At 34.7% G+C, this 26725-nt stretch overlaps 1 long non-coding RNA gene across 1 annotated transcript; it reads right to left on the bottom strand.

Annotated features, from left to right (window-relative positions):
- LOC128248711 (uncharacterized) lies at positions 1-25440 on the bottom strand. The gene is made up of 2 exons (XR_008264878.2): positions 24801-25440; positions 1-675 (listed from the first exon to the last, which is right to left on the bottom strand). It is a non-coding gene; the product is annotated as an uncharacterized LOC128248711 (long non-coding RNA).
- Between the last annotated feature and the right edge of the window lie 1285 nt (positions 25441-26725).

Here is a 26725-nt window from a genome sequence, read left to right as displayed (position 1 = left end):
GGAAATTCATCACAATATATTTCAACAATGTGGAAATTTTATCAATCGAAGTAAGTACTATTATAATCAACGCATTTTTGCCGAGTTACAAGTCTGTTTATTCTGGTAACATAAAATCTGGAATTCTGGAGCTTTCAGCATTGGTTTGATTTTTGAACTCCACCTGCAGAAAACCATCAAGGTGCTTCAAAAAGTGATAGTCAGTAGGAGAAATGTCTGAGGAATAAGCTGAGTGGAGAAGAACTTAGTAGCCAAGTTCTCTCAACTTCTAGAGTGTTATTAGTGAAACATGTGGTCAAGCATTGTCATGAAGAATGATTGGTTCTCTTCTGTTGACCAGTCTGGGATGGAGGAGTAGCAATTTTTTGTTCATTTTGGCAATTTCATGGCAATATGTTTCTGCAGTAATGGTTTTTTCCAGGTTTTAAGAAGTTATAGTGGATGAGTTCAGCAGTACACCACCAAACAGTCTTATTTCTTCAGCACAAATTGAGCTGACCTTATGAGGAGCCCATTTCCTATCTTGTTCGCCTAATTTCACGTCCAAGTAGGTAAAGTAAGGTATTTTGACAAATTTGGTAATGTTTTTCTGATGTTTCTTAATTATGAACTTGCCGTATCCAGGCTTGCCATACATCTTCTAGAAGACATCTTTACTTCAAGTGATGCAGAAGTCTGTAAGAAAAGGGCAAGAGGACATTTTTTAACAGCATACATTTGATTTGCCATCTAAATGTATAAATAACATCTCATTAAAGAAGTATTGAAATGCAACAATAATACAAAGTGTGCAGCATATATTCATTGAAAAAAAGCATGAGTAAATAATTGAAATTTAAAAAAAATGTTTTAACCTAAGCAACGTAAAGTGAGTCTTTCTCTCCTCACTGCTTGTAGGTAACTGAAGTTACAGTGATGTGGTTTTGTGTAGCTGAAGCTGGCTAAACATTGCCAGACGGTTATTTTTCAAAATTGCACCTATTAGTTATACTGTTACAGTCTATTTAAATATGGCAATTAATAGTAATAATAAAAGACAAGAGTCAAATTCAGGCATAATTTTAAAATTGCACAACTGATTTTGTGAAGAAACTGTATGTGATAGGATAATTTTTTAATGATTTTGAAATCAGCAGGTAAAAATTTATCAATTTCTCCCAATAAATGAGAAACTTGTGTAATCATCAACTTACATGGCCATTATTCGGCGTTTTGTAAGTATGAAGCACATGTCTCATGAATCTGATGTCTGTAACAAGTGTAACCTTTACTGCTTTTACATTGATCAATACAGGTCATATGATGAAAATTGTTACAGACAGCACGAGTGAGTTGCGAGAAGGTGCTGTCAGAATGTAAGGTGTTATTGGATGTAGTGGAAGAAGCTCTGGCAAGATCAACTTTTGTTGGAGGAAAGTTAACTCTTTGAGTCAACATCCATTATTTTCCAAGGAGAAGTGCACTACAGTGACAATAATTAGAATTCACCTTAAATTTTCATTTGAGGGATATTTTAGTGTACTTCAAGATTAGCAAGTATGGAGGGGCTCTATCAGCTATTTAATGTTGTAAGTTAGTTATACTCTTGGTCTTTAAGCTTCCAAATAAAAGGAAAGAGTGGTATGAAATTTATTCTGTCCTTCAACCTAAACAAACAGAAATACTATCACCTACAGTTCAACTGGATGCCGCCAGGATGAATGGCTGTAGTTCTAGAAACACAGTATTCCCTCAACGGGCATCTAGTTTGATTTCAGGAAATACATGAGAGGCACTGGGGTGCATGCATTTTCATTGTAAGATTTTGGTTGTGGTGTGCAATGTTGGAAAAGGTGTTAGCTAGTCACTAATAATTAACCTAAACATTGTTTGCATTAAAGAGTTGTATTTTTGTAGTTTGAAAGTGGTGCTTTATGAGAAATAGAAAATTCCTAGCAATATTTGTAGTGACATCTAAGCAGCGATGGGGTTATTTCCAGGCTACTCTCTCTCTGCTGATTCTCTTCAGCATCAAAGGTAGAGCATCCTCTTTACAAACAAACTTCTCATTAAAGCTACACATGTCAAAGGCCTTGAAAACATACATCAAGTGTAACATCTGAATTAAATTATAACATATTTATATGTATACACACAGACAGATATTTACATATATGTGGACACACATATTTACACACACAAATATATATATATATATATATATATATATATATATATATATATATATAAACCCCTTCAGGTAGATGGCCCTGCTCGATCTGTAGAAAAGGCATAGGTAGAAACTCTATAAAATGTACCCAGTGTAAGCTATGGACACATAAGAGGTGCAGCAATATCAAAGGAAGGATAACTACAAAGTTAGTTTTTGTATGTGGCAGATGTTCAGGAGCAATAAACACTGAAAATGTGCAAAAAACAACTTTGGCCACATTCCAGGAAGAAAAGCTAGACGTAGTTGATAGCTTCCGCTATCTAGGTGACCAAATTAGTAATGGGGGATGGTGCGCTGAAAGTGTAGCTGCTAGAATAAGAATAGCTTGGGCAAAGTTCAGAGAGCTCTTACCTCTGCTGGTGACAAAGGGCTTCTCACTCAGAGTAAAAGGCAGACTGTATGACACATGTGCACGAACAGCCATGCTACATGGCAGTGAAACATGGGCCGTGACTGCTGAGGACATGCGTAAGCTCGCAAGGAATGATGCCAGTATGCTCCAATCGATGTGTAATGTCAGTGTGCATGCTCGACAGAGTGTAAGTACCATGAGAGAAAAGTTGAACCTAAGAAGCATCAGTTGTGGTGTGCAAGAGAGACGATTGTGCTGGTATAGTCATGTGGCAAGAATGGATGAGGATAGCTGTGTGGAAAAGTGCCACACCCTAGCAGTTGAGGGAACTTGTGAAAGAGTTAGACCCAGGAAGACCGAGGCAATGACTTGTGACCGAGACCTTTGGAAATATGCTGTGCGTGAGAAGACCCGGCAAGTCAAGTGAGACCATAATCCGAGGCCTCTGCTAGGGGTGTAGCCAGCCCACTTATGCGTACCTCTCCTTCATTGGACACTAAACTCCGCTTCGAAGACCTGTTGAAGCAAGTGAAATCGAAATCAAAATCGAACCAAATTCGACAACTGCTACCCATGCCAACGTCTCTTTCATTGGACACTAAACTCGTCTTGCGAAGACCCGTTGGGGCAAGTGAAAGTGACATCGTGATGGCACCTCTATCAGTGGAGCGCTAAGAGCACCGTCCAAGCCTGATCATTGCTAGAGCAGCTGTCTGGCTTCTGTGCCAGTGGTACGTAAATAATACCATTTGAGCGTGATCATTATCAGTGTCGCCTTCCTGTCACTTGTGCCGGTGGCACGTTAAAAGACAATCAAGCGAGGTCGTTGCCAGTTCCGCGGCACTAGCTCCTGTGCAGGTGGCATGTAAAATACACCATTTTGAGCGTGGCCGTTGCCAGTACCGCCTGACTGGCCTTCGTGCCGGTGGCACGTAAAAGCACACACTACACTCTCAGAGTGGTTGGCGTTAGGAAGGGCATCCACCTGTAGAAACACTGCCAAATCAGATTGGAGCCTGGTGTACCCATCTGGTTTGCCAGTCCTCAGTCAAATCGTCCAACCCATGCTAGCATGGAAAGCGGACGAAAAACGATGATGATGATGATGATGATATACATACACATGCGTGTATATATATATATATATATATATATATATATATATATATATATATATATATATATATATATAAAATACAAAATGGGACAAGAATGCAAAACATCCAGACAGTTTAGGTGATACAAGAAAGGAACAAAGCATACAGATAGATGATACAAAGAAAACACGGACAGGTCATTCAGAGTTTTCTTTCCTCAGTCGAGTTCCAGATTATCCTTGCAATTTTGGCTGGTTATACTCAAGGTTGCTCCAATCTGGCTAGCCCCAAGGAAAAACTAAGCTAAGAGCATTAGATTCCTAGGAAGAAAGCAGCAAATGTATACAAAAACAAAGACGGAAAAAAAACGAACAATGTTGCACAAATACAGTAGGAATAATAATGGGACATAACAACAGATGTCTTTCGACTGGACGAAATAAAATTAAGCTGGCATATCCTCAAAGTGCAGAAGAATTTGTTGCTGGATAGTTTAGCTTAATGACAAAGCACTTGACGTGTAATCACAGGGATGTGAGCTCAAGTTTTATGGCTGACTCCCAACAGATTTTTCTGCAAAATATGGATAGTTTATCCTGTTCATGCTATATTATTAGCATTATCCTGTGTTTGAGAATAAAATTATTTCCTTATCTGCATCTTTCAATTCACCTCAACGCTTCTAAAGCAAACTTTGTTGACTTTCAACATAAGTTGAATTTAACATATGATAGCATCTTATAAGGCTAGATTTATATATACTAAAATTGCAGAAGAATTTGTCGCTGAGCAGTTTAGCTTAATGGTAAAGCACTTGACGTGTAATCACAGGGATGTGAGTTTGAGTCTCATGGCTGGCTGCTGACAGATTTTTCTGCAAAATATGGATAGTTTATCCTGTTCATGCTGCATTATTAGCATTATCCTGCATTTGAGAATAAAATTATTTCCCTATCTGTATCTTAATATATATATAGCCCAACAGAGGGACTGCTATTCAAATTAACAGTACCTTGGTAGATAAAGCAATTAATGATATGAAGACAGGGAAAGCCCCTGGCCCATCAGGAATCACCGCCGAGATGCTTAAAACATCTGGCAGTGTAAGTTATGGCCTTGTCACCCGTATAATTAACCAGGTGGTACACAAAGGAGCCATACTCAATGACTGGTGTAGCAACACCATAGTCAGCTGCTACAAAGATAAAGGTGATGCCTTAGATAGAAATAATTACAGAGGTATCAAATTGTTGGATCAGGTGATGAAAGCCATGGAGTGGGTCATAGCCCAACTAATAAGAGAGAGAGTTGGGTTAGATGAGATGCAGTTTGGTTTTGTGCCAGGGAGAAGCACCATTGATGCTATATTTCTGGTAAGATAGCTGCAGGAGAAATACTTAGCCAAAGATAAACCTCTGTACTTGACTTTTGCTAGATATTAATAAAGCTATATAATATATATATATATATATATATATATATATATATATATATATATATATATATATATACACATATATATAAAAAGATGTAGCCAGGATGCAGGCATAGCTGTGTGGTAAGAAGTTTGCTTAACTACATGGTTACGCACACATACAAAACAACACAGTAAAACAATATGGGACTCATCAGAAAAAAATTGAAAAGGTAAAATGTTCATTTATGTTTGAAAGAGAAACAATTCCTTGGGTTTACTAGACTGTAAAGCTCTGTGAGGGACAGAAATATCAGCCACTAAATTATCATATAATGGAGTAGTCAGATGTGTTGAAAAGTCAGGAATTTGGATCACTCACAGAAGCAATTGTCCAGGTGACAACCTGTTTGATATGGTAAGTCATTTTAAAACATGAATATTCAACTCCAAGCATGAACAGTATTAAAATACACAAGCTAACTAAACAGGGGTTAACTATGTATGTAGAAACACTAATGCATGTCCATTCAACCAGTCATGCAATGCAGATGTGATAATATATGCATCAGAAGTAAGCTTTACCAATTCAAACCACAATAAACGGTATAAACACTATGTTGGCTTGTTTGAAGGTTTACATAGCATCATTCTTTCAGACATCAAGAAAAGAGGAATGCAGGATTCTCAAGTTACTCATGATATTCTTGAAAGAATAGGAACAAGATCTAAAACACGAAATTCATATATATCTGAAAAATTGCTAACTTTGAATAGCAATTTGTATATCCTATTTAAAGTGGATATACCTTAAGAATGCCATAATACTGCAGTGTTCTTCTTGAAAAAGCATCTTGTATAGACATATAGTGCTGAAAAACACAAAAGTATCAGTAGCAGATGAAAAATGTCCCCTACCAGTGGTGGAACCACTAGGGTATGTGATTCCTGTGTGTTTGTACATCTCAGCAGCACGTATCCACTATCAACATATACAAGCCAAACATCATTGCCTTGAAGGAGGTTTGTTGTTCTCATATTGTCCAGTGATTGACAGTTGATCATGAAATTATTAGTAACAATGTATTAGCTCACAAATTGACTTTACCAGTACATGGTGCATGTGTGTATACATATTTGTATGTATATGTGCATGTGTATGTATATAAGGCTTGTATATTGGCAGAATTGTTAGAGCGTCAAGCAAAATGCTTTGAAGCTCTGTATTCAAATCCCTCCAAGGTCAGTTTTACTTTCAATCCAGTTGATAACATAAAGGATATTTCAAGAGCTGTGGATAATCAAAATTGATAGAGCATTGAACAAAACACTTTGTAGCATTTTCCCCCAACTATTTGCATTCTGAGTGCCCAGGTTCATGTTTGTAATAGTAATAAAAATTAAAAAGGACAGGAACAAGAAACCACCATCATATTCTTCCACAAAAATCCTATGACAAGCATTTAACTTTTGTTAAAGAAGTTAAGGAGTCATAGATGGAGTTAATAGGGTTTATGTGAGCTGCTACTCAGTTTTATATATATAAATGATGCATATAATCTTCAATATAATTTTTAAAAATACATGTTTATTATGGACATTCAGTAATACATGCACAGTGATATACAGTAACTGACCAGAAATGTTCATGCTTTTCAGAGTGTGTAAATTATGATTATTTAATATATATAAAAAAAAAAACTAACTTAGTGAGCATGCACAGATATATACGGACACACATCACAATTTTCGAAATTTCAAGTTTCATTTTGTAGATATATGTGATGATAAGTGTCAGGATGTTGGTGCTGTTGACTCATGTGTAAGTATGGCTGCAGCATACCTACACATGTGTGCCTCCCCCATTTTTTTCCCTCCTATTTTCCAGAAAATTGGATATTTTTAATGAAATTTTCTATAAATATGCTCTAGATGGTGTAGATTATTTTGGAATTTATAGTGAAAAAATATATTTCTGTAGGTGGAGAGAGGAAGTTCAAAACATTCACATGAGGCTTCTTTCTTTCCCCATAATTTTCAGAAAAACGGATATTTTCTATTCATATCTTTCAGTGTGTATAGATTACGCTTATATCAGAATTTAATAAGGAAAAAGATTGGTTGGATAGCACACATACATACTGATACATAAAACTTGAAATTTCGGAAAAATTGTGATGTGTGCCTGTATGTATGTGTGCATGCTCAATATCTTTCTTTTCACAGCAAATTACAATATAATCGTAATTTACACACTCTGAAAGTTATTTGTAGAAATTTTCATTTGAAAATATCCCATTTTTGAGAAAATTATGAAGAAACAGTACTGACTCATGTGAATTTACTGATCCCCCACCACCAAAAACATTTTTTTTTTCACAACAAATTTATATTTAAGCTGAATCTTCAACAAATTCAGATATAATCGGAAGCTACACCATCTGAAGCATATTTTTAGAAAATTTCATTTAAAAAAAACACTTTTTTCTAGAAGTTAAGAGGGGAACAAATTCATTGTTGTGTGTATGTTTACATAGTGCTTTAACATAAGTAATACAACTTTTGCATTGCTATTATATATCTACATATTGACTTGCATGACTTTACTTTTATTTTTATTAAACAATATTCCATCATATAACTGCATGTTATATATAAACAATATACTTTTTTTTTTTTGTTTTGTTTCAAAAGGGTGGTAATAATATGAATGAGATGGACTCAGTTATTCACTACACATAAACATAGGTAGGATAACAGTATTTACGATGATATTGTGTTTAGTAATGAATACTAATTGTACTAAAAATATATCAAAGTGTGCATCATCATCATCATCATCATCACCACCACCATTATCATCATTGTTTAACGTCTGTCTTCCATGCTGGAAGAGCTGGCCAGACCGAAGCCTGCACCAAGCTTCTGTGACTGTTTTGGAAGGAATTTTCACAGCTGGATGCCCTTCCTAACACCAACCACTCAGCAAAGTGGACTTAGTGCTTTTTACATGGCACAAGCACAGGCAGGGTAAGTAGTACTTTATACATGACACAAGCACAGGCAAGGTCGAATTTAGCAAGATTTTTACAGCGAGGTCAGTTTTGGCAAGGTTTTTACAGCAAGGTTTTTACAGTTGGTAAGGTTTTACAGCCTCCGAACACCAACTACTAAACAGTGTGGACACTGAAGTGGCACCTGCACTGACTGGGTCACCAAGTACTTGCAAGACATAAAAAAAATTTTCAAGTGGGGAGGAGGCACTGGAGGAGATGATGATTAGAAGGTTATAGTGAGACAGATACAGGTGTCTTCTGTAGAGGAAGTACAAGGTTACCCAGCTGGAGAGAGAAAGATCAGGAATGAAGACAAAAACAGATGTGCTACTGCAAAGACAATACACAGTTGCCCAACCTGAGGGAAGTGCAGGAAAAGGAGACAGAGTGGGAGACAGCGGGATAGAGATGGTGGCAAAATGCCAGGCATACTCAAAAGGAATGGGGATCAGAATATAAATGAGAGGGTTGAGTAAAGGAAGAGAGAGATATAGAAGGTGGAAAGTGCCAGGGCATACCCTTGAGGTTCAAATGCCATAGTATAAGTGGTAGAATATTGTGAAGGGAGTGTGATTAAAGAGTGCGAGTAAGTAGCAAAAGACCTGGGTGTATATAGAGTAGGAGGAGCTTCCTGATAGCAATGATACAGAGGAACAGGGGTGTAAGGGCAGGATTGGGGGGTGAGAGCTAGACATATGAAGGTGGAAATGTGAAAAAGAGAAGAGATATAGATTGGTTTGTTGGGGTAGGGTGAGGGAAAAGTTTTCTTGTTATGTGTAGGTGGAACACCCAGGTCAAGGGCTAGCAGATAGCAACAATAGAGTGAGGTTCTTCATGTGGGTAGAACGCACAGGTCGGGGGCAAATGAAGAGCAATGATACAGTCGCACAGGGCCAAGAGGACAGGATTGGGGAGTGGGAGGTAATCACAGTACATGAAGCAGAAATGTGAGGAAGAGATGTAGAGACATAGTTTGGTTTGTTGTGGTAGAGTTTGTGAGAAGTTTTCTTGTTAAGTGTGGGTGGGACACACAGCACTTATATATATCTATATTATAATTCTGCTTGTTCATTTGTTCACACATTAACATTAAGTTTGTTAGAGATGAGGACATGGAGTGAGAGTGAGAGAGAGAGGGGGGGACAGAGTGTGAGAGTGAGAGAAATGGAGGGGGAATGAGTGAGATGGCAGATAACCAACTGATGCATTACGAGGTCATTCACATGGTTAGTAAAAGTGAGAGGTGAAGAGAAAGAGAAAGACAGAAATGTTAATGACTTGAAGAGGGGAATTACATAGTTAAAAAGTTTATTGAAGAGGTAGAGAGAAAGAAAAAATATAAAGTGTTTTTATATATATATATACATACATACATACATATATATATATATATATATATATATATATATATATATATATATATATATATATACACAGGAGGGGTGCTGAAAAGTTCCTGGTTTTAAGGGTATTGCAAAATGCCTGATAGGAAGTTCAACCTTCTGAGTTCTTTTTACAGGACTTAGAAAAATCGAAGGACTGCTACAATAAGTGTGTGAATATGAGAGGGGAATATGTTCAATAAAATCATAATTAACTGATCCAGCCCTATTTTCTTTTACCCAGGAACTTTCCAGGCAAAAAATTAATTCAAACATCAATAATCTAGAATGGAAAAATCTAATTGAACTTCAAAAAGACAAAAAACTGACAATTAAAGAAGCAGGCAAAGGAAGTGCTGTTGCCCTGATGGACACAAAATACTACAACAATCTAGTATTATCCATGCTAGAAGCCCCTGTTCTTGCGAACCTAATAATGGGATATTCTGAATTCACCATATATGAAGTGTCACTGCAAAAATATGGATATCCATTTCACCATTATAAAAGAGAGAACTGGAAAAGATACTTGGATGACTCCTTTATCATTTGGAAGGAGTCCATTGATAAATTTTTGGAATTTAAATCAATACTAAATAATATAAACCCTAACATTCAATTTACAATGGAATATAGCAAAGAACAGCTCCCTTTCTTGGATATTATGATAAAAAAAAGGCAACAACCATATTATAACTGACATTTATCATAAGCCAACAGACTTGAAGCAATATCTCCTGTTTAGCTCATGCCACCTGAAACACATCAAAAGAAATATCCCCTTTAATTTAGGAAAATGAATTTGTACAATAGTGTCTGATAGAAATACTTGGGACCTTCATTTTCAAGGCCTCAGAACAACACTAACTGAAAGACAATATCCACCCTTGCTTATAGATGATAGAATTAAGCATGCTAAGAAATTAGACATTAAAACACTAAGGGCAACAAAACATAACACCACACCTCATCTCAAAACACTACTGTATATATCAACTCACAACCCTAGAAATAATGAGGCATACAACACTACTGTACAAAATCTATCTATGCTCACTAGGAATCCAAAAATGAACAACATTCTGAAAACACATGCATTCATCAAATACATAAAGCAACACAAATCACTGAAAAGACTTTGTGGACATAACTATATGGGACAGACAAGTATGACACTGAGATGAAGAACCACACTACATAAGGAACAGATCTGGTTCCTGCAATACAGATAGATTCATTTAGTGAATACATAGAGAGATGTGCAGGTAATATCCTACTAAACTTCACAGTTTTCCCCATCTGCAAAGAAACGATATCTGTACAAGAATGTTTAAGTAAAGAACATTTGTTCATTGAAAAATACAGAACATGTCTAAATATGAACCCATAACAAACTTTGATCTCAGTATATATTTTAATTCATGATCACATACCTGTCACTGTACATATTTCATCTCATTACTTTAGTTTTGAGTTTTTGTGTATATATATTTATTTATCCCCTGCTTGAAAGATCAGCAATTATCTCCTCTGTCCCCAATAATAATGATCACCAATTACCTCCCCTTACATTTTTCTACTTGTTGAATCATTCATTCACAAACTTCTCCACACACAATATGAACTAAAATCTTCTTAAGAAAATACGAAATTACAATAATTTCAATGTCATGATTAACGAAAGTAAAACTGATCAACAAACGCAATATAGAATGTATTAAAAAATATATTAAAACTATGTAAAATGCGTGCATTTTCCTTCTTTTATTTTATATATATATTTTGTGCATTACAACTCACCACATGGGGATAATTGAAATTTCTCCCTTTTTGTTAGTATATATGTATATATATATTTATATATATATATATATATATATATATATATATATATATATATATATATATATATATATATATATATATATATATATTTATATATATGTTTATATATATATATTTATATATATGTTTATATATATATATTTAAATGAAAAAATGTATTGTAAATAAACAATGACAGGTAAAAAACGTATACATATACTGAGTGCACAACTGAACAGGAGACAGACACAGAAGGTTCCTAATTCCTCAGCAGTTATCAACCAAGTGGTAATACTTACGACTGGTCAGCTATGCAACCAGTATGAAAAAGGGAGAGAATGAAAGTAAAGATGGCTACAGGTCATGTGTCAGCAGCAGGTAGAGGAGAAAGAGAGCAAGAGAGAGAGAGGGAAAGAACGAGAGAAAACAAGGGAAACGAAGGAGGGGGGGGGAGAAAGGCTAAAAATACAAGAGGGTGAGAGAAAAAAAAGGGGAAGTGGAAAGGCTAGAGATAGTAGTAAGAGGGTGAGAGAGAGAAAAGGAGGAAGAGTGAAGGCAAAACAGAGTCACACAGATACATAAACCTAACTGTTAATAAAAGTTGGGGTGTGTTGCATTCCATTACTTAATGAATGAAAAAAATGTATTGTAAATAAACAACAACAGGTAAAAAACTTATACATATACCAAGAGTATAACCAGATAGAAGACAGACACAGAAGGTCCCTAATTTTTCATCAGTTATCAACCAAATAGTAATATTCAGTTTTGCACCATTAATGATAAGACTGAGAACTACCCATGTTGGTGGTGACTGTGAAAGTTGTGGAGAATATAGGACCTAGAGCAAACAAAACAATACAAAGTAGACATAGAAAAGTTTAAAAAATGCAATTTCAGATGGACAAAGATAAAATAAGTAAGAAACGAGCAAAATATAGCCTCAGGGCCAAAAGGACAAGAATGGTTGGTAATACTTGAGAAGGCATCCTAAAGGATATAGAAAACAGCAAACAGCAAGATACAGATAATTTATGACCAGTCAGCTATGCAACCCGGTGTGAAAAAGGGAGAGAATCACACACACACACACACACACACATACATATATATATATGTTTATATATGTATGTATATATATATATATATATATATATATATATATATATATATATATATATATATATTGCGTGGAAAGTGTCTTCTACTATAGCCTTGGGCCAACCAAAGCCTTGTGAGTGGATTTGGTAGACAGAAACTGAAAGATGCTCATCGTATGTGTGTGTGTGTGTGTGTGCGTGTGTGTGTGTGCATGTGTGTGTGTATTTGTGTGTGTATTTGTGTGTCTGTGCTTGTCCCTTCACCGTCGCTTGACACTGATGTTGGTATGTTTACATCCTCGTAACTTAGTAGTTTGGTAAAAGAGACTGATAGAATAAGTACTAGACTTAGAAAGAATAAGTCCTAGGGTCAATTTGTTTGGCTAAAGGCAGTGCTCCAGCATGGCTGCAGTCAAATAACTGAAACAAGTAAAAGAATAAAAGAATATATATATATTTTTGTGACTGGAAGTGAAATAACTTAGCAAAATAGCCCTCAATATTTTTTTTAAAATTGCAATGGTATTGAAATTAATCATGTAAATAAAAACATTGTATATATTCTCTATATCATTTTGTGTATATTAATTGTATATAATACATATAATATAAAATATTTCATAATATGCAATTATATATTGATTTTGCAGTTTTAATAGAATTAAATACTAATGAATGTGTATTAAATATTGTATAGATTCAATACAGGCTACAATAAGATTTATATACTTTAAAAATGCAAATCATCCTTTCTTAAATAGCTCCCTTTATATTTTTCCTGCTGTGGATTTTCCACAGGTTTTGCTGGTTGAAATTTTTTGGCAGTATTTAGGCAGTAATTTTTCATTGATTTATAAATGCACATTTTTTAACATAATTATAGTTCTATTTTATGATTTCCATTATTGACGCTCGAGCTTCCATCCATGTCGTATGTCTTGCCAGCGCACTTCCTACATGCATGCCATAAGCATACTTATGCATATACACACTAAAGGAATATTTGATACAATCATATAAAAATCAATGTAAAACATGCTATCTTAAAGATAGCTCGTTTGCATGAGTATGTACATACATACATACAAACACACATACACACATGCATATAACAAAAATATGGATAGAGAAAATCACATCTCTAATTGTTGAATTTACCATACAAACCTAACAATCGTTTCTGTTGTATTAACATATTTAGATACAGAAAATACCATTCAAATTAATATATGTGACAATACATGCTAATGCAACATTTTCAAGGTGATCCAAAATTAGTTAAATTGAAAGTGAACAAAGAAATTATTTTCAGTAAGCGAACACATAGAAAAAGAACATTAAGAATAAATATAATCAAAGAAAAGCTATTTTTGTATTCAACTCTTGGTGATGTAAATGGATAACGAAAGAATAAAAAATGAACATACAAATTCTATGTTATGACAATTGGAAACATAGAGATTCTGTCATGACAATTATCTATTTATTATATATAGTAAACTTTTTTGAAAAATTATGCTTATTATATGAAAAGCTATCATAATTAATAATTTAAATATTTAAATATTCCAATGCCTTCTGAAATTTGTGACATTTCATTATAAAATTAGTATTAAAATTAATAATATTAATTTAGAAGAAATTATATAATGCATTTCTTCAAGGAAAAGATCACATTTAGAATTGGCAAATATTGCACAATGATGCATAACTTATAATGAATCACTTTAAATCAAGCTTAATGTTCCTATCTTTCAAATCCCAAATGCATTTACTAAGATTTGTAGAATTACCTTGTCTTCTATACTTAAATGAATGAAAATAATCATGAAATTTAGATTTCAATATTATGATCCCCTGTTATTACCTTACATTGATACACTATATTTTTCCTTAAACACTGATTTGCTAAAGGACAGACAATTTTGTTTTTACAATTACACAGTCATTTAGTTACTTGTATTTGAGACTCATGGTTCAAAGAATTCCTATTTGTTCTCCTCTCAGAATTAGGTGTTAAGGCAGGATTATTATTATTGTAATTAATATTAAAACTAGGTCTTAACTTAACTGTATTATCAGAGTCAAAATTACTTTTACTTAAAGAATCATAATCTAGTTCAGGAAAATTATCATTAGTGTTAATTTCACAATCCACACTATCGATTCTACTTGTTTACAGATTTTAAGATATTCCCTAATTTTCCATTTATGTACAGCTATAATCTCAGCCAAATTTCTGGTGATTGAATACAAAAATTTTATACTATGACAATTAAATAATTTCACATATTTATTTGAAGGCAGGAAATATTTATCTAGTGCAGCAAAGAATTTATGATGCTTCTAGGAAGATTAGAATTTTTATTCACATATCTTGAGCACTCGTTTGGTTTATGATTTGGTTGGTATAGTTCAGTACTTAAATCCAGAGTAACATCAAGGAAGGTAACATTAGTATAATCATTTTCTATCGAGATAGAGAGAATGAGATATTTAAAGAATTTGAAAAGATTTTTCCCAGACCTTTCCAAATTAACTTTACTAGATCTATATATAGTGAACAGAGTGTCATCTCTATATAATCAACCACCTAATTCAGGAAATTCACTATGTATACAATTAAGAATATAAATACCCACTAAATTGGTTACTTGAGCCGAATCACTGGACCTCATAGTGGTGTCGAAATTATTGGGTCTATCAGTTCTAGTCCACTACTTACCATTGAATTCAATCATGGTTTTCCTAGCCATTAGTATTATATCAACTTCATGTTTGGATAAATCTGAATTCTTCATACCAACCAATTTTCATTAACTAAGCTAAATAAAATCAAATAAGACTCCAGTCTTATTTGGTATGGTTTACACTGCTGGATGCCGTTCCTAATGCTAACCACTCTAAGAGTGTTATGGGTGCTTTTACGTGCCAGATGCATGACACCAATATCTGTCATGACTACGATTTTATTTGGCTTGATATATTACCAACTGTTGCATTCCTGTGATATAATGATAACTTTTGTATGGGAAACAAAATGAGTAAACTTTAATTTCTTATTATACTCTCCCTACTTGTTTGAAATCATTACATTGCAAGTATTGCATCACTATTTTGTACAGTTGCATCATATTTAGGAGTGAATATTGGTCAGCATAATTGTTGTTGAAGTTGAGAGAGTCTGAAACATAGTTAGGTGGCAGGTCCTCTTTTTTCAAGAAATTTTTCCTCAACTTTGACCTAATTGTAATTGAGGCTACTAATAAAATATGTGGATAATTTTTGGTGTTTAATAATCAAAATTCTTTTCTCTGTTGGATTCCAAGTCAAATTTTTTCCACACTAATGTCTAGCTTGATAATTTTCAAGTTACAAAAAAATTATGTCGAAAATGGAGTAAAATGAGTGATGTCTAATTTCAATTTCTTCTCTTTAACTGCATGGTGAGTAAATATATCATGAAGAGGACACTCCAACAGATCGTGAAGCTATAGATAATAATTTATGTTGAATTTTTTTTTTAGTCGAGTTTTGTTAATTTCATAATCATGTGCCATTTCCTTCTGATCCTCTTTCATTCGACCTCAGATGAATATTGATGTGTATGAACCTGTTATCTTGGCTTACTCATTTTGCCTCAGCCGAATTTGTCTTTTATATACCCAAAGAGAACAGCGATAATTTTCTGAAATAACGATCATGTTATGTTATAATGCTTTTAATGCATTAAGGGAAAACCATTTGCTTAGATGATATAGTTTTTGTAAGGTAGTGAACATTTGTAAAAAATATATTTCGTCTCTTAAGTCAAAAATGCAATAAAAACACCTCATTTTGCTACCCACACTCCCCCAATTAGAGAGGATCGAACTACACCAAGCCAAAGCTTGAACTATATGTAACAGCAAATTTTCTATGTTAAATTCCCGGAGAATCCGAAGTCTTTAAACAGTTAAATCCTGCAAGATAAATTCACTCTTTTCGATTCGAAATGCAGACTTTACCAAGATACGGTCCGTGAACCAGTAAGACAACGAAATTCAGTCTTGTATCGAAATTCCGCAGTCCCACTTCCAACTGGCGTCAACATACTCCGACCTACAAAGAAAAACAATGCAACCAACTACAATGCACAGAATAACCAGATTACATCGCTGCAAGTTTTCTCAGGGCCAACAATTTGAAGTGCTTCTGTAGCTGCACATACAAAGAAATAACTGCTGTCCACATAAAACTACTTAGATGAATCCATGGAAGACCACAAGTACAACATTTTTATCAGGCAATCACACAGAATGATATGGACGAAACTATGGAAGCCTGCAAGCGCAACATTTTCGACAGTCTCTCACTTTTCGCTCGCGTCGTGAAGTGAATAAAAAAACTTTCTTCGTTTTTCCACAGTTCTCACATACAATTGTGCATATTAACTTGAGAAATTAGCATACATCTACTTTTCTCTTGCATTTCAGTACCGATGTTTAGCAAAGGATATTCTTACCATCCAAATTTGCCATTCTTTTGTTTACATTTCATTTCATACAGTTATGTTTTCTGCTCTGCAAACTATTTGTTTACATTTTCAAAAACTCGCCAAACAATTTTGTTCAAAATTCCATGAAGACCAATTCTGCAAAGACTGATTCCACGAAGACTAATGCAGTGAAGGCTAATTCCAAGAAGACTAATGCCGTGAATACTCCTAATTCATGTGCATTCATATTTTTTATAATGTGCTAAGTCTTTACCCGTCGCTACGCTGCTAGTAAAAATATTTATTAATCATGCACGTAACTTCTTTTAATAGTAAACTGTTATATAGTGAAAGTCACATTAGTTACTATGATGACCACAGCTTATCTATTTCTCTTTCGCGCGCGCGCACACACACTCACACATACGCTCTCTCTCTCTCTCTCTCTCACTGTATTCCTTTCTAAACAACAACCTATTTTTTCTTGAAACAAATTTTACATCTTTTACACACATACACACACACACTCTCTCTCAGATACTGAATTTCTCTTTCAACTACAACGTGTCCTTATAATGGAAGTTTTTTTAAAAGCATGTGTTGCATTGTCTCTATGTTGAGAAACATACATAAACACGCACGCACGCACACACACACACACACACACACACACGCACACACACACACGCACACACAAAGAACAACAAAAATAACTATCCGTATTTTATGTAGTGAAAGATTTTTTTAAAGCTGTGTTGCGTTGTCTCTATAATGAAAGCCATACAGAAAAACATAGACGCCGCACACACAAACAATCAAAAAAGTAATTATCCATATTGTTATTTAATGAAAGTCTTTTTTAAAGCTGTGTTGACAGAATTGCACCGCGTTTTTAATCAAAACTTGTTAGCCACTATGGTGACAACACTGCATGTCTATCTATCTATCGCACACACCCTCTCTCTGTCGTTGACACCGTATTTCTCTTTCCAACAACTTTCTCAACCCCTTCTAAAATTACATTGATGTATATTTTGATCCCTCCCTTTCTTTCTCTCCCTCTAATAGATGTTGTGACGGACGGACAGACGGAGTTCTGCGTCTCTTTTATAATATAAGATTTTCCACGTTGGCCGCTTACTCACTTTTTCATGCACTCGTATTATTCACTGTTCTCATTGCATGTTTTTCGTTACATATTTTCTTTTAAATGTTCGCAGTTTTTCTGCACTATTTGATATTAAAAAAAAAAATTCAACGATCATACACACGTGCATGCATGCCTACACCCAGCAACACACATGCGCCGTAGTATTTTTCCATGCCTGTGCTTACTCAGTTCTTTTCTTGACTTAGTGCACGTCAGATATATTTTGGAATTCTGGAATGCTTACGTTTTCTGCGTCCTTGCTTCCAGACAGAACTTATCTCTATAAGACCACAGGATGGTCACATTATATATATATATATAAAAATTGCCTGTCTCTGAGCTCCAACATATTCTTTGCACTTTGTCTTCTTGCTTATCCACAGCCAATGTACACGACCACAATACCAAGCACATCAGGCGTCCGCACTTCTTTTAAGGCACTTACAAAGCTTGCACATATTTGTCAGAAATTTTCCTTATTATATGAATTGACAATGCACTCTCTTATCTCAGCTCCTTTCGCTCAAAGTTCACAGCTGAATGTCCCTTGCATCACATCCATCTGTGTAACTTCACACTTTGCAATCACAATTTTGAACGTTCTTCAATTTTTCGCATAGTGCACATTCCTGCCATTTCCCCAGTTATCAACAAATTATCTGAAGAGAACAACTACAAAGTGTCTAAACCATGATCCGAAACTGAATCTACATTTTGCTACAAGTCATCAACTTATTGTCTTCGCCTTTGGAACTGAGATTGATTTATGAGAATGAAGTGACTTCTTAGATCTTTCCGAGTCATTGATTGATCAGAACTGATATAGAGTATCCTTTTTTTTTTCTAGCTTGACCTACTTTAGTTACGAAGAATATAAAAATGCAACAGTATATAAGATATTTTCTTTGGCTCCTGCTTCTGATCAGAGAACACCTTTCTTTCTTCTCTCCGTCCGGTTCCGATGAGGAAGGAACACCTTTAGATGAGGGACAATACAACCCTTACTGTTTCTATCTGCCTTGAATCCCTTATCCTGTCTCTCTCTAGTAGCCGCAAACAAATGAGTTAACTATCTACAAAATGGATTCGAGAACAACAAATAACTTGTGTACTGCAACTCGAAGAAAGTTATATTTTTTATATTGTAACGACTAATATAGTAATCATATAAATAAATGGCCATCTTACTAAGCAATTGATATTGTTTTTCTTGAAGCAATTATACGATGCATCGATACACATTGATATTTACACGCGATGACCTTTCGACTCAAGAACTACATGTCTTTTCTACTAAATGCTGCTAAAATACGGTCGTTATACACACGCGTGCGAGTGTGTGTGTGTTCAAAGTATATACACCGCTTTTATCTTCATATGATACAATAAAAAAGTATGATGTGCACATCGGCTCTTAGATGAAATAGTTAGTGATTATGCGTGTCTTATAGCGATGCCAATGTGTTTATGATTTTGTACTTCGTCAATAGGAAATTAAAATCAATGTGTATATGCATGTCTAAAAATGTCGTCACTATTTCTGTCCGGGCAATAGGGAGGAGTTTAGAGTGAAAAAAAATACAGATATCGAGAAAGATAAAAAAAATGAAAGTAAAACAGTTAATGGTTAAGGAAAGAAATAGGCATAAATGGAAGATTAAAAAGTATATATATATATATATATATATATATATATATATATATATATATATATATATATATTTGTTTTGCAAGATTTTTGATGTGAAATCGTGTGTTGAAACAGATGTTGTTGTACTTGGGGATATGACCATCCCCAAGTATATATATATATATATATATATATATATATATATATATATATATATATATATATATATATATATATATATATATATATATATATATATATATATATATGAGAGAGAGAGAGAGGGGTAGGTAGATACAGAGAGGTGGAAAAGATAAAAAAACAAACAAACGAAGGGGAAATAAGCTGTAGGAAGAGAGGGAGAGAAATAGACATAATAGCGAAATAGAGATTTCTCCATAATTTCAATCTTTCTCTTTCGCTTTCCCGTCCCTTACTTCTTTTCACTACATCTTAGTAGAAGGTAGTAAGATAAAATGACCGAGATGAAAACAAGTGTGTGAAAGAAAAATAGAGAGGTAACACAAAGCAAATAGAGAGAGAAAGTTATAGTAAGAGGTACAAAGGAGAGAGAAAAAGAGGGGGATCTATTTAATTTGACGGCCAGATATTTTAATTATTTTTTTTTAACTAAACACTTTGAAACATCGGATACTGGTAGAATGTGTTACATAGAACAGGGTTTACTCTTAGCGTTTTTGACAAAATTTTGTATTTTAGAATTTATTGCGCGTTGAAGTTGTATTTGGGTAATTTTAACCAATCATTGATGTGTATTCAGCTGAAGAAAATTACTGCTGCTGTTTGCGAACAACAACTTCCGGGTCCATTACACACACACACACACATATATATATATATATCATCCAACCAATGCCAGCATAAGGCTTTATTTCCACACACGCCAGCTTAATTTAATTCGTCCTTAGTCGAAAGACGCCTTTTGTTATGTCCTGTTATTTGTATTTGTGTAACATTCTCTGTTTTTTTCGTCCTTGTTTTCGTATACATTCGCTGCTTTCTTCCAAGGAATCTAATGCTCTGAGCTAAGGCTTTCCTTGGTGCTGGTCAGATTGGAGCAATCTCGAGTATAACCAGCCGAAATTGCAAAGATAATCTGGAACTCGACTGAGGAAAGAAAATTCCGAATGACCCGTCCTTGTTTTCTTTGTATCGTCTATCTGGATGTTTTGTTGTACACACACACACACACACACACACACACACACATATATATATAATACATACAATACACACACACACATTAATAATAGGCAGAAGTTACAGAGTGACAATGACCAAATTCGTGTTTGATAAGTGCTAATGATATATATACATACATATATGTGTAAAAAGAATCTCATCACGAAATCGAACCAATGAAAAAGCCTCTACTTGGTCGCTCGACACGCTAAAAATAACAGATAAAGTATCCCCCTACCTAAATTACACGCTCATTGTACGTAATGTCCTAGGTTATCCTTAAAAAGTCGGTTTCCTGAAGGCTGGAATATCTTTGCTGATAGGTTTGCTGTACCAGGGTTGATTTGAGGCTAAATAACAACAAAATTATGGTAAATTTCTATATTAACACCAGCACGATTTTCACTAAGAAAAAAAAAAACTGGGATTTTTTGCATGGAATCAAGTACCTTGAGCTCCTAATATGCTGCAAATCCCTTAATTTTGGTTCGGAAAAAAGGTAGGAACTGCCCCTCTCCATCACAGAATCATTGGAATTTTTTTTTGTCGCTGAATGAATTCCTGTGGCCTCCTAATATGCTACAAAACTCTTTTCGAGGTCCGAAAAACGGGGTGGGGTGAGGTGGAAGCCTCGGACATTTCACCTCCCTTGATCTTTTCACTAAGGACCATAATTTTGTTGTTATTTAGCCTCAAATCAACCCTGATACAGCAAACCTATCATCAAAGACATTCCAGCTTTCAGGAAACCGTCTTTTTAGGGATAGTCTAGGACATTACGTATAATGGGCGTGTGATTTAGGTAGGGGGGGGGGGGTACTTTGGCTGGTATTTTTAGTGTGTTGAGCGACCAGGTGGAGGTTCTTTCATTGGTTCGATTGCGCGATGAGATTTTTTTTTACACATATATGTAATATGTATATATATCATCGGCATATATGTATATATATCATTGGCACTTATCAAACACGAATTTGGCCATTGTCACTCTAACTTCTGCCTATTATTAATGTGTGTTTGTGTGTGTGTGTATATATATATATATATATATATATATATATATATATATATATATATATAATGGACTCGGAAGTTGTTCGCAAACAGCAGCAGTAATTTTCAGCTGAACACGTCATTAATTGGTTAAAATTACCCAAATACGATAACTTTAACATGAAATAACTTCTAAAATACAAAATTTTATAAAAAATGTTAAGAGTTAAACCTGTTCTATGTGACACGTTCTACCAGTATCCGAAGTTTCAAAGTGTTTAGTTAAAAAAAAAAAACAATTAAAAAATCTGACCGACAAATTGAAATTGAATAGATCCAAAGAGGATCAAACCGAGGAGATATGAAGTGATAAAGAGGGTGGGGGGAAGTAAGCGAAGCAATGAGAGAGTGAGAAAAATAAAGAGCGAAATGAAAATACGAAGATATTATATTTCGGGATGGTCATTTTTTTCCCCCGAATAAACACGCGCTGTATATTAGTTCGTCACTCGTTTATTATTATTCTTATTTTAACTCTTGTCCGTTGTCTGGAAATCTTTCCTTACACATCTGTGACCTCTTCAGCGACACTTTCTGCCCTCGTGTGTGCTCCTGATCACACACGTGTGTTTATTTTGAAAAAAAAAACCCATCCCGAAATACAATATTTCAACACACGGTTTCACATCAGGAATCTTGCAACACAAATTCATAAACAAAACAAAAAGAGTGTGCTAGATAAATAGATGTAGAAAGAAAAAAAGACATAGCTTCTATAATATAAATATGACATGGGCGAACGTTGTATTCTTTCTTGTCTTGAGGTTCACAGCCAAAGGCTGTGTGGATTCGCGTGAGAAATGGCACACATGTGGAGACTGGTGCATAGATTCGAATGCAGTTTGTAGCCCCCATAGTTACCGAAAAAATCGATTAAAACAACCTGCGTGTGTGTGTGTGTGTGTGTCACTGAAGCCATTCATTCATACATACATAACCACTCTCTCTCTCTGTCAATCACTACAAAAACTGAATGGAAAAATTTCAGTTATCTCTCTCTCTCTCATATACACACACACCATCAACATTACTCTCTCTGTCTCTTCACGCACACTCACAAAAGCAATTCATATACACACCACACATTCTGTCTCGCACACCCCATCAAACACACACACACTCACGCACACCCCATCAAACACACACACACACACACACACTCACGACTTCTGCCCTTCCTCCCCCATTTTCTCCCAAATTTGTTTATTAAAAATTTTTTTTTTGCCAAAAATCCCCGTTTTCGGATACGGAAGTTCCGGAAAATTGCCAAAAATCGGCATTGTGAAATTTTCGCCCTTCCTCCCAACTTCTTCAATTTTGACTTTTTTCCCCAATACTAACCCTAACTCTAACCCTGAAACCCTAACCGTAAGTACAGAAATGTTTTGAAACTTTTGTCCGGATCATAATGTCCGTATTTTCCGCATATTTAGAAAAAAAAAAATTCTTAAAAAAAAAAATTATAAAGATTTTTGGAATTTGTTTCAGAGTCATAATCTCCGTATTTTTCTGCGTACTTTGAAAAAAAAAAAAAAAATTTGAAAAAAGTTAAAATGAAGGAAATGGGGGTGGGGGTAATTTAGAAATGTCAATTTTTGCCAATTTTTTTGGCAGATTTGTATTCCCCGTAGCCGAAAAGGGGGGGGGGGGTTCTGATGGAAAAAAAAATTAAGGGTGGTCTTGGGGTGGGGAACGGGCGAAGGTGTTTTCTGACGGCGAGGGGGGGGGGGGGAATTTTCATACAGCTGGAGGCTCCAATCTAAACAGGGGACACGAAATGATAAGGTTGAGAAACGCTGATAGAGATCATGCCTAACCGAAAACGATCACAACTACATCATCCAAACAGACCGGGTGAAACCGGGCTTAGCTGCTAGTTCATATATATTATACACACACACATACACACAAAGAAGAGAGAACAGAAAGAGAATTCACCTCAGGAGTAGCTGTCATGACAAACTGATAAAAAAAAAGAAAGATATATGACAGCCTGCATGAAACTCACGAGACGCGTCCTTGCAAACAATTTTATTCTGAAAATTCATGATTTTCTTGCCTTGATGCAGTCGTTGTTTCTCTACTCCATGCTGATATATATATATATATATATATATATATATATATATATATATCAATAAAAAGGTAAACGTATTCACAAACTAGGTCATTTGAATAATCTATCCAAAGGAAAATTGTTGTTTACTGTTCCTTTGGCCCAAATCACCCCAATCGAGCTGCCTTATGATTAAAGATTTTCCATTCTTGACCACCTCGTTTTTTTTTTTTTTGCATATCCAGAACAATATCCATTTTGAAGACTAGAATCTGATTTAAAGGGGTTTTGACTGGTATTTCTAGCGGATGGAACAACCATGTTGAGAAGAGGCTGTCATGGCTCGGATCAAAACAAAATACGAGCTGCTGTTATTTAGCCCCGAGTCGGTCTCAATTGAGCAAACGTGATCAAAGACGTTTCAGCCTTATCCATGTTTTTATTCAGGCATAATCTATCTAAGACTACATTATCTGTCTTACCTTATGTAAGACTATAGTGCGATTTGAGAGACATTTGGCTGCTATCTCTACCTAGCAAGTCAAGTAACCCTATAGAGGTCGTAAATACTGAAAATACAATTTTTGGTCAATGTTGATATTATTACCCGGAAACGAAATCGAAAAAAAAAAGAAAAGAAAAAATAGTGCAACGGGCGTAACAAAAAGTGTAGGAAAGGGATATGAAAACAAAAATGTCCGGAAAGCAACCACTACAGAAAATTCAGAACATCCGATGTTTTTCTCTCATAACTTGAAAATGTTTTTCTTTTTAATGAAATTTTATATAAATACCTTTCAAATGATATATTGGGTTGTCCGGAAAGTTCGTGCCGATTTATAGTAGCTTACCTTTCGACTTATTTGCCATGAAACCACCTCAATTCTGGGAAGAGGATATTTTCAGGGAAAGATGGAGACGCATTGTGCATATTTGGTTGATTAAAAATGTAATGGCAAATATTTATTGACCTTTTTCTTTCCTTTAAAAATCGGCACGAACTTTCCGGACAACCCAATAGATTACGATTATAAAGAAATTTGTGGGGAAAATCTTTTCTGAGGGGGTGGGAAGAGGACTTCGAAAAATTCACACACCCACGAAGGAATCGAATCTGGAAACAAAAATGTGCGGAAAGCAACAGGGAAGGGGAGGAGAGGACTTCGGAAAATTCACGAGATTCGAGTTTTTCCCTCGTAGCTTTGAGGAAAATATAACCCTTCTGAAATCACAAATTAGGCTTTTACTCAGGAACTTAGATGCTAAACATCCCTTTGAAGGGTTCGGGTCCTTACTTCTACTATATGTATTTATAAATATATATGTATAAATAAATATATACTTTATTTAAAAGCAGCAGAAATATAACAAAAAACTGTTACTCGGAGTTTCACGTTCCCGTTCATCGGACAGTTTACTCTACCTCTGGTATTTGAGTACTCTTTTTTCCACCTTGTTGCACATTTATGTGCTTACTCCGGTATATATATATATATATATATATATATATAGTAGAAGTAAGGACCCGAACCCTTCAAAGGGATGTTTAGCATCCAAGTTCCTGAAGAAAAGCCTAATTTGTAATTTCAAAAGGATTATATTTTCCTCAAAGTAACGAGAGAAAAACTCGGATCTTCTGAATCTTCCGAAGTCTTCACCCCACCTCCTCAGAAAAGATTTTCCCCACAAATTTCTTTACAATTTATATCGTTTGAGAGGTATTTATATAAAATTTCATTAAAAAACTCCCATTTTCCGAAAAGTTATGAGGGAAAAACATTAGATGTTGTGAATTTTCCGAAGGCCTCCCCCACCCTGTTGCTTTCCGGGCATTTTTGTTTTCATATTCGTTTCATACACCTTTTTTTTTAATACTCGTTGCACTATTTTTTTTCTTTCGATTTTGTTTCCGGGTAATAATGTCAACATTAACGCAATTTTTTTTCCAATTATTATAAAACAAAATTCAAACAGGTTTTAATAATTGAAAGAAATATAAATTTTAGAAATTACTTTAGTATTTAAATAATTAAGCCATATTTAAAAATAACTGATATGTTTTTAAATTATATTCATATTTATATTTCTACCCTCACTAAAAAAATCAAAATTGACAAACATAAAACGTAATAAATATCAATCAGCAATCTATAACCGTGATTATCCCATCTATTTTTATTCAGATATAGTGTATCTAGACTACTATCTAATGTCTTTTTTCAAAGATGATTGGTGGGGTATTTGACAGCTATTTCTAGCGACCACTTAGGGGCACAATCAGACAAAATTAGCCTTGATTCAGCAGAAATGTGGTTAAAAGTAATCCAGCCATGAGAATCTTATCATTTCACACCCAGACATAATGTATATAGGACATTATTAGCATTAAAAAAAAATCGTAGTGTGTGAGTCGAGGGAAATTGTAGCTATTTCTTCGACGTCAAACGACCTCAGAAAGGCTCCTGCGTTGGCACGTAAAATCATTTATATGAAAGAAACAACTGACTCAAAATCATTTTAAAAAATTGATTGTATTTGCCAGAAATATTTTAAAATTGCTTTTTAAAAAACCTTTTATTTCGATAATTCTCAATAGTTGTTACTAAATATTTTTCTCAAGACGCACATATATATCTATACACACATATATGGAAGACACTTTTGTGATCTCTTTGAAAATAAGCCTTTTCTATCGCAATAAGCAACTGATAACATAAAG

This window comes from Octopus bimaculoides, chromosome 9 (assembly GCF_046866305.1).
Source record: "Octopus bimaculoides isolate indiv1 chromosome 9, ASM4686630v1, whole genome shotgun sequence".
Classification (NCBI taxonomy): Eukaryota; Metazoa; Mollusca; class Cephalopoda; order Octopoda; family Octopodidae; genus Octopus; species Octopus bimaculoides.
This window is presented reverse-complemented; position numbering and strand designations above follow the sequence as displayed.